This window comes from Sylvia atricapilla, chromosome 14 (genome assembly GCF_009819655.1).
Source record: "Sylvia atricapilla isolate bSylAtr1 chromosome 14, bSylAtr1.pri, whole genome shotgun sequence".
Taxonomy (NCBI): domain Eukaryota; kingdom Metazoa; phylum Chordata; class Aves; order Passeriformes; family Sylviidae; genus Sylvia; species Sylvia atricapilla.
In genome coordinates, this window is record NC_089153.1 from 15,027,381 (window position 1) to 15,037,642 (window position 10,262).

Genomic DNA, 10,262 nt, shown 5'->3' on the forward strand with positions numbered 1-10,262 from the left:
GCTCTGTTTCTAAATGCTTCAGGAGGCTCCTCAATGTGCTCTGCACACACGAGGTAGCACTTTGAGCACTCTCACTGTGTGTGCACAGCGCTTCATGAGCTTCCATCCAAGAAGGTGGAACAATGGGATAATCCTAAACCCAGTTCTTGCAGCCCTTACTTGCGTGCACGGCTCCAAATTTGTGCAGTTCAGTTTGTTTGCATTTCAAGAGCCTTCAAGCAAACATTAGCTGATAGGGAAAACAGATGGCGCAATTAAAACCCCAAATTCTCCACGACGGGATGCCCTGACAAAGCTCTCAAACCTTCCCTGAAAGGCTGAGAGGGGAAGCTGGAGCAAGCAGGCTTTGTTGTCTCTGTGCTGTGCAAGGAATTGGGTAAAGGACCATTTCTACACCTCTAACAGTTTCCTTAAGGCAGACGATCTGAGAGCCCCAGAAAACCAAGGCAGAAAGGCCCAAAATGCCCATCCAGAACCTCGCAGGGTCTCAAAGCAGCGGTCAGGGACCAGCACTTTGCTCTGTGCAGCTTTCCAGCAGAAGGGGAAAAAAGCTGAGAGGAGCAGCTCTGGAGGCAAGAGAATGGAGATCTTTGGGAAGGAAACCTGGGCTCAGTTGCTGCTGGGATAAAATGGGAGAGGATTCCAGCTCTGCACTGCAGCCAGTGAACACACAGGGCAAGTGCCTCTCCTTCCACACCAGGATCCTCCTACACAGGGGAGCCCGGGGAGCCACAAAGAGCTGCAGAAAGGCCTGGGAAAACACCCAGGGTTGCATCTGGATCACACCCAGCATCTGGAGAGCAGCAGAGAAGTATATCAAGGGGCAGAGAAGTGTCTCCCCTAAAGAACTCACCCTCACCCACAGGGCTGGCCAGCCTGGAGAGCCTTGCCAGTGGCATTCTCATTTGGGAGCCAAGTTAAATTGTTCTGATTTTTTCTGAAGAGCTCCACAGAGGCTCTCAAATGTGATTTTTCATTACCAGTCATGTTCAAGAGCCATTCACCTCCCAGTTTGTGCCACCAGCATCTGGCCCATGGCATACAACACTCTGCTTTTCTCAGGATATGTGAACCTGGCTCAAAAAAGCCCAAAACAACCAAGCAAGATCTTGGCAGCTTTGTCTTTCCTGACAGCACAAGCCCAGACCCTCAGGAGCCAGCATGTGGCTCACAGCACACCCAGGACTCTTTTTTTTCCCATTTAAAAAGCTTTACCCTTTTTGTGCCTCGACTTGCTCAATTTGCTTTGTGGGTTTGTTCCACCTGAAGCCACCACAGCAATTCTCTCATCATGCTCCCATCAGTTTGGTGTGAAATGCAGAATGAAGTGTTCTTTGCTCCAGACCAGCAGAGCACAAGCCACCTTCTCAATGTCACAGCAGGCATGGCACAAGGTCAGGACATCAGAGACTCCTCCACACTCCCAGAGACAAGAAATAAATGTCACAAAGTCCCCCAGCCTGCCAAATCCAGGCAGAGGCTGCCAGAAAGAGGCTGCCTAAACTTCACAGCCAGAACCTGCACACTCATTTCCCTGGCACAGGCCTTGGGGTGCAGAGGATCAGCAGGGAGCTCTGCTCCTCCTCAGGAAGCTGGGAATCACATCCTTCCAGCACAACTTCCAGGAAGCATGGAAAGCTCTTGCTGCATTCCTGAGAGCCCAACTCTTCCAGGCACAGACGCCAGCATTTGAGGAGCTGCACGTGATTCTGACATCCTCAAAAACCACCATCATCCAAGAGAACTTGGGAATCCCCAGCTGGGAAGGGATATTGGGAATAAGGAGCACTCATCTCCACTGCATTCTGCAGTGCTGTGACCAGCAGAGAATGTGCCAAGAGTTTGGTCATGCTTCAAGGAATGGTTTTTCCTTGATTCCCAAAGGAGGAATTCAGCTTTCCTCTAGAAAGTGAAGTGACCCCAAAGGTCACAGCTCTACAGCTGCAGAAAGAATTTTATCCCACATTAGTTCTAGATGTGGCTGAATCCCTGCCCAAAAGCACTGTCAGCCCAGATGGACAAACATCCTTCTCTCTGCAAACCCTCATTGGATCTTCAGACACACAGACCCCATTTAAAATCATCACCCCAGGGAGATGTTGAGCCTTTTTCTCAATTTATTACTGAGCCACCAGCTGCTCATTTTATCCTCCTCTACGTTCCCCACGCTTAGCTCCCACCAAAAACACAAGCAAATGCTGTGGCCAGCCCACAAGAGCTCTTTTTTAATCTGTAATGCCCTGTTTCCCTCTCCCAGGAAGGATCCACAGGGAAACTGCACCCCTCATGTCCAGACACACAGAACAAATCCCAATTTCGCAGTGACTGTCCCGGGCTGTGGGAGGGATAGTTTTTTAGTTTTCCCAGCTGTAGATGTTTGTTTTATTTCCATAAGAGGTTTCAAGGAGGGCATTTCTCAAAAAGCTCTCTCTCCCACAAAAAATCCAGTCTGCTCCTTGCTTTTATCTCTGTAAGAAGGAGAGAAGACCTACTACCACAATCACTGTGCTTACTTGCTTTCAAGTCCCCAGAATCAGGGGACATATGCCTGCATCCAACGCCAGCACTATGCAAGAGCCATTTCCAAGTCATCTGCTCCAGTATCTTATTCCAAAGTATGTTTGGTTTGATTTTTTTGGTTTGGTTTTTTTTTTTTTTTTTTTTTTTTTTTTTTTTTTTTTTTTTTTTTTGTGGGGGCTTGGAGTAAAGAGGCTTTCAAAATATGCCCATGAATCCCTGTGGAGGAAGGTTGCACAGCGGGTTGTTCAGCTGCGTTATAGGAACTGTAATTGAAGGTGTAGGAGAACAGAGCCAGAATTAGGATCCTGAAGCCGAGGGAACAGCAGATCCCCGTGGCTTTGCTGCCTCAGTCTCTGCAAAACTTCCCAACCCACCTCGTTCTGTGCTGTGGCAAGTGGTGTTTTCCACGACTCTGCTGTGGGATTCTTCAGCTCAGGCCAGCTCGTGTACAGGAGAGACCCCGTGTCTGCAAGCAGAGAACTGGGATGAGAAACACAGGATAGGATGCTCCAAAGAAAGGGCTGGAGCATCACAGAGTGCCACCGGTGATTGGACCCCCAAACCTGTCCCAGGGGGACCCCAGGGCTCCTGTGCACAGCCCCCACAGTGACAAATAGCCAGGGAATAGATCTTGAACACTGATGGGCCCCTGAGCACCTGCTCTGCACAGACTTCATGCTCAGCATCTTTGGCTATTTAAAAAAAAACAAGCAGTTTAAAAATCTCACTTGTCACAAGACAGCTAAAGACTTGATGTCGAGTGTCTATTACTGCAGGAAGTACTCAAGGTGAAAAAAGCAAAAATACTAACAACCAAAGAGAGAAACAAACAAAATGTACAACGACGATTACAGCAAAGCTTTCATTTTTTTTCCTTTTTATTTTTTTTAACAAAAACTCCTTCTCTTTCTCATGTGTTTTGGAAAGCAACTCGCTGATCCTCTCAAAGCCAGGGAAGGTCCTGTCAGCAAGGGTGAGGAACTCATCAAAGCTGCATTTTCGTTCTACCTCTGAACCATCAAACTCCCAAATTAGGCATATTCCCAGCACCACACTACAACAAATGTATCACCCACACCTCAGCTCAGCCTAGAAGCAAACGGCTGCCCTGAGAAACCGTGCCAGACCCCCTAAAAAAAACTTTAAAAAAAAAATAAAAGAGGAAAAATGTAATTTTGCAGCTGGGAATCTTGACTGTCTCCCAAAGTAGCATTAATCCACCTCACCTTCCTAAACTCCGCCAGGAAATAGCTGCAAGGAAGGGGCGGAGGAGGAAAGAACCACTTAGGAAGCATCAGCTGCAGTCTAATTAGAGCTATTAGCAAGCTCTTAGTGGTGTTTATTAGCCCTTACCCGACTTTGCTGCATGAAGCAGTCCTGACATCAGCCTTCTGGCTTGGAGAGTCACGCTCCAACCCCAGCTCAAGGAAGAGAAGGGTTCAGAAGGGCCAGGCTGGTTTCAATCACAGCTACAGCTCAGAGCTTGTTTTGATCACATAGAAACCAAGGTCCCAGATAAGGGGAACCCACCCTGCTTAGGGCAGGAATAAGATCACCCAGTCAGATGCGTTCCATCATGATATCTCTCTGAGCTAGAGGTTTCCTGCTCTGATTTATGGCAACTGAGTCATTTTGAGTTGACAGCATCATTCTGCCTTTGCTCTTCAGACAGCCAGGGATTGCCAGCCGCCCACCCCGGGGATTGGGACAAGATGCTCTCAGAAGACAAAGCACAAGCCCTGAGCCCAGCTCAGGACAAGCTGGCCATGAGTTGGACAGGATTAAAATAAGATTTACATCTTCAGTTGCGCAAAACATTCATCACTGGCTGCTGTTGGATGTCTTCAGCCTACAAACAGTTTGTCTGACATGAGGTGTTTCTTAAACATGTCATGCCTTTCAAAGGACATGCAGCCAAAAGCTGCATGTCTCAAGCAGGGCTAATCTCCCTGGAGTTTCTTATAGTAGCATATTTCAAGGCTGTTTATCATACAGAAGAGACATTTAAAAATATACAAATGTATGTTATAAATCACAGCCTTTTCCTGGGAAGGAGCAGAAGGAAGAAACCAGCAATCATTCAATGTTGAGGAAATTTATAGAGAGGGATCTTAGCTCTGGGCTTACCACAGCTAGCAGTGGCTGCTTCAGCAGGGCCAAAAACACATAATCAGAGCACCACAATAAATGAAAGCATTTGGGAAATTCAAAACATACTTAAGGAAACACTGAACTCCCATATATCTTCCTCAAGCACATGTATAGTCAGGTAAAATCTTCCATCCCCCATGATGGAAAAGCCGCTTTGTTTTTGTGGTGTAGCTACCACAGTTCACAGTCTTTACAACTATTTGCTCTACATATAAGCAGGTTTCTACCCTCTCAGCAGATGGGTCTGTCAGAGGTGCTGCTGAAGTAGGAAACCAAACAGAAAGTCTGAACTCCAGGGGTTGAGTGTCACATCAGTACCTGAAACACTGAGCTGTCTTCCCTGACTCATTCCCAGAGTGTGTGAGAACCGACTGCTGTGGTCACAAGGTTTTGAAAGACAAACATGAGTCTTCCCAAGGTTGTGGCCGCAAGGAATTGCTTCTGAAATGCTTTTCAGGAAAGTGTTGATGGAAGCTGCCTCTGGAACCCAGCTGATGGGACCACCAGCTCTGCAGGAGGTTGTCAAGCCATGCCTTGGCCACCCTGCCCCACAAAACCTGAAATGTTACCAGCACAACCTCCCCTCTCGATGAGCAAACACTGCACACCACAAAGGTGTTGCTGCCATCACAGCCACCTACAAGCAGCGGCTGCAGGGGTTCTTTTGGAAGATAAAATGTGGTGACAAAAAAACCCTCTGATTTCCTCTCAAACTCATGGCTTCTAAAAAAATAGTCATGTTCAGCAGAGAGGTCCTGTGACCATGCTTTGGTCTCACCATCAGCATTTCCCTGCACACCCTCCAGCCTCACAGGTGTTACACATCAGGCCATGGTGCTGGAAGGTGGATTTTGGCAGCCCTACCAAGTCAGCCTTAAATTCATGGGATGGAAAAGCTGCTACCGTGCTCCTGATCCGTGACCCCTCTGCTGATCCCCCTGAGCATATTGGAGGGGAAATGCCACATTCCCCTTCCCAGGACCAAACTTCACTGAGATTCTGGGGAGGGCGAGCCTCCAGGATGGAAAGCAAGGTATCCCAGGAGGAAATCTTGATCCCCCACCGCTTTGGGTATCAGACCACATCATCCCATCCAGCTGTGGGCACAGCAGCTCTCTGCCTGCTGCAGCCCTGCGTGAACACCCTGCCCTGCAAGGAAGCGCTGCTCAGTCTCAGGGATGCCTGCAGGTGAAGATGTGAAATGTGAATAAAGAAAGCAGTTTGTGCAGAAAAGTAATGATCCCTTTGGGATCTTCCCAGTTTATACACAATTACATCAAGCAGCTAAAATGAACGAGCGCTCGGCAGAGAAGGGAGGCGGATAATCCACGGGTGTAAAGCCCTGCAGCTCCCAGAAGCACTAAACGATGTAAAGCAGAGCTGACATTTGAGGATGCGTATGATCCTCCAGTTTATGTATGTCAGGACATCTGCTACTGCGACCTCACACAGCTAAAACTTCCCCTGTCCTCACCTACGGCTGAGCGTAGCGTAGAGTAACTCCCTGAGCTGAGCCACACGCAGGGGATTCCACTCCTTCGTGCCAATTTATGGCCAATTCAGGGTTTCAGCAACTGTTATTTATCACCAGGGCTCCCCGCTAACATTTACCACATTGGTGAGGAGTTATTCCAAATGAGCTTCCAAATTAGCAGCTCTGAATTCATTTCTTTTTTATGTTGGTTTCAGTTTACGAGGGATGTCAGAAAATCACAGGATCCCACTCAGGGTAAATTACCTGGGGATTTTATGCATGATCGTTCTGCTAAGCTGCAAAGGCAGCGAGCTCTGCATGCTGCTCCCAGAGCCTAAGGCACGAGGGAGGATGAGCCCAACTGCTTCCCAAGGATGATCAGGTTGGAAAGGTGTTTAAAACACCTTGAAAGGATGGATGGGGCTTCTCCTTTGCAGATTAAAGCATGCCCAGGTCACGTACCCCTCTTCCACATCCTGAAATGTAATTCCCCTCTCCCTGAATTTATCATTACTGAATGAGAGAGGAAACAAGCATGTGCTCTCTTTCTGCCTGATTTTATTCTCAGAGACAAGAGCTTTTCTACTCAGCAGAAAGCAAACTGGGGCTTGTTTTGTTTAGAAGCAAAGAAATAGCAGGTCTTGACTCCACAGATTTCTGGCAACAGCTACGCCTTGGAAAAACAGTTGTGTTGGCAGGAAAGACTCCTGTCTGCTGGAGCAGCCTTTGGCCTCTGTGGATGTGTTTCCTGATCCCAGACAGATGGAGCACATCTCCTACCCCGCTGCACTCCAGTGATTTTGGCTCCAGGATCCTTGTGTCAAGTCAGACCAGCCCCGGCCACAGGGCAAGAGTCAAAGGCAGCAGTTCCCATGAAGAGGGCTGGGAACAGGAGCTTATGCACAGGCAGCAGTGTCAAAGGTGTCAAGGAATGTCACCTCTCCTAGCAGAGGTGGAGGAAGAGCAGGTCCAGGAGGACCAGCTGAAGACCAGTTTCTCCATCACATCACAGTGGCCCCAGTAAAAGGTTTCTCAGGGTGCAGCTTGGTCCCACGCAACCCTGAGGCTGTTTTAACCTGGAGTCTGAAGGACAAGAGCTGCGTGGTGAGCTGAGAGAATAGGCAGAGACACAGGGCAGAAAGACAGGTGATACAGGCCAAAATAAAATTGTCCCTGGCCATGCCCAAAGCCATAGAAGGACCACAGCACATGGGAGGAAAGAAGCAACTGTTTGCTCTTCTTGCAAAGTCTTCTGGCTGGGATTCAGCTTATCCCATGCAGAACTCTCCTTTGGAGTGAGGATGGATTTAGCCTCCAACACAGGAGTGAGAGAACTGGAGGAGTTCTGCAGTCCTGGTTCTCCCAGGACACCAAGGACAGGAGGGACTGTAACAAACTGTGTAGGCTGGCCTTCCCAAAACCATAGCGGTGTTTGGACAAGAGCTTTGGTATTTCTATTTACATATCTCTTTTTTTTTTTTTTTTTTTTTTTTTTTAAGGAATGTGGCCAAATTTAAAAACTTGTTCTGTCCAGATGCCTTCAGCCTTGCGTTACCAAACCTTCCCTAATGAGTCTTCTGGGAACAATAAACCCCAAATCCTGCTTAACTCTCATGCTCTCTTTCTGCCCTGCAAGATGGGCGCAGTTGATTTTCACAATTTCCCAGCTTGGAAATGAAGAAGCACAAAAATGGGAAAGGGAGGTTTCCTTCCGATTTCCCTTCAATGTCAGGTCAGGGCAGAGCTTGTGGAGGGACCAGAGTAGAACAGCTGCCAAACTGCAGCTCTGAACATCACTCAGGACATGGTGATGCACCCAGGAACAGAAGACCTCTGGATAAAAATAAGCTACAGAGACCATTTCGCTTCTTAATCCTCAAGAGCAAGGACTTTCCATTCTTATGGACTGTCTTCCACCTCTGTGCAGCTGCTAGGCGCCTTGGTCCAGCCCAGTGCTGTGCTGCTGGCTGCCCTCCTGATGGACTCTGCCATGTGTCCCTCTCTAAGTAAAAAACCAGGTGGGTGCTGAGTCTGGGGACTGGTACACAGAGATGGCTTGAAGTCTTCTTTAGTGGTTTTGTACCTTTGATCTCTGGCTTGTGAATTTCAAGTCCAGAAAGGGCTTTTGTGTTGGCCAAGGAAATAACTACTTAGAAGGACAGAGAGAGAGCTGACAAGGGATGGGGCAAAAGGATCGTGCTGAAAAGGAATGAGGCAGCCTACCCCCATGTCTTGAAATGCCCAAAACATAAAGTGAGAATTGGCAAAGGTCAGGTTGAATTGGCTCTTGCAGAGGATGACAAGAAAAATAACAAGAGAAGGTTTAGCTGTATAGATCAGAGTAAAAAAAAAAAAAATGGAGAGGGGAAATGGAGCTGGTGTACAGAGGATGGGGTATAGATTAAAGTTAGTCTGAGTGTGATCCAAAACTAATGCATCCTCTATCTAAGACCATGTCATTGTGCAGCTGACAAAAAAATGGGAGAGAGGAGATGGACATGGAAATGTCACAACCCTCCAAAAGAAGTCAGAGGGCAGCAAGCTCACAGCATGGGTACAGCTGGTTCCTGTCCCCCAGCACTCAACACTTGGCACTGAAACCTGCCATGGAAGCATTCACCAAGCTTGGAGAAAGGAAAATAGAAAACACGGCACCTCAGCTAAGGAGAGGGAAAAATGCCACTCTCCCAACTACAGACCATTAAGGTGTTCCATGCCACATGTCAGACATAGAGCAAAGTCCAAGGGAAGGAGGATCTGGAGCTTGGAGCTACCAGACTGTTTTCCATTACCCCAAGGGTGCCCGCCAGCCTGATAAGATACTGCTGATAAGATATAGCCTCCATAAATGAGAAGAATGGAGACCTAATCTACCTCACTGCAGCAAAGTGTTTGCAGGAGCACCTTGGCATTTTGTCCCAACAGTGTGGGGGAACAGGGACCAATCCATGGGCTTGGTGGCAGCTCAGCATCAGCTCCTGGGCTGGCAGGGCTATGGCAGCCTCTGGTGCAAAGCTTGGGGCAGATTTTTATGGATGATCTTGCCCCAGAGCAGGACTGGGATCCCAGCACTCATGGGTCTGAGATGTTCCAAGGAAATGGAGATTCATAAGCAGGAGTCTTGAAGCATCACTGTGAAAACACCCCAGCTTCACGACTTGTGACCAGCTTTGGTCCCAGCCAAAAATACTTCAGGAACATCTCATTCCCTTCAGCTCCTGCCTGCCTGTGGCACACATGTGAGGACTAATTCTCCTGCCCGTCATGACCGAAGCACTCTTCAGCCTTCCCACTGCAGGCTTTGCCATCTGATTTCCAGACATTTCTAGGAAAATGCGCAGCTCTGCTGAGCGGAGAGCGGAGCCTGCGACGTGCCTAATCAGCTATGCTAATCGACTGCTGCCCTGCAGAGCCTGCACAAGGCAGCTCCCAGCGCTCCCCGGCTCCTGCTGCAGAGCCCAGCAGCCCTGCTTTGTTTATTTGCAGTGATTTACCTTCGAATTTATCACCCTCTTTCCAAGGAGTTGGCAGCCCCCCAGCATGAACTGCCCCCCTCCTGCACCTCCCGGTGCCTGCCCAGGCTTTGGAGATGGATGGGAAGCAGGTTGGATCCGGGGGCTCAGCTTGTGGAGGGCCGCAGGGGAGTACTGCAACAACCACGGCTCTAACTCAATTTCTACCCATTTTCTCCTTTGCCTTCACTTCATTATAGATTATTATTTTCTAAACTGAGGCAGAGTCGATTCTGCTTCCAACTGAATTGCCCACAGGCTGGCTCCTCTCCTCCATGCAGCTGATACAATCCTTACAGCAAGTTGCTTCTTGGCGGACCGGCAGTCTTCAGGGAGCAATGCCTCATTTGGGGAGAGTCCTTCATCTTTTACGGAAAACAGCATTTAATTTCCAGTTGTTACTGGCTGTTTCATGCAGCTTTTCCACTAGATAAGAAATGGCATCCATGTACAAACTTAAAAGAGAGTAATTCCCAGCTTGAATTGGGATAAAAAGTTGGGAATCTCAATGTATTTTGCAGACAAGGTGTCCAGAGCAATGATAAAAAGGGTCATTTCCCATTTCCAGCTTTTTTTTACAGCCCTACCTACTTGTTATGCTGCAG

At 48.3% G+C, this 10,262-nt stretch overlaps 1 long non-coding RNA gene across 1 annotated transcript; it reads right to left on the reverse strand.

Annotated features, from left to right (window-relative positions):
* Positions 1 to 2,620: 2,620 nt before the first annotated feature.
* On the reverse strand, positions 2,621 to 3,401 carry LOC136367549 (uncharacterized). Its single transcript, XR_010744700.1, has 2 exons — positions 2,895 to 3,401; positions 2,621 to 2,783 (listed from the first exon to the last, which is right to left on the reverse strand). It is a non-coding gene; the product is annotated as an uncharacterized lncRNA (long non-coding RNA).
* Positions 3,402 to 10,262: the final 6,861 nt, after the last annotated feature.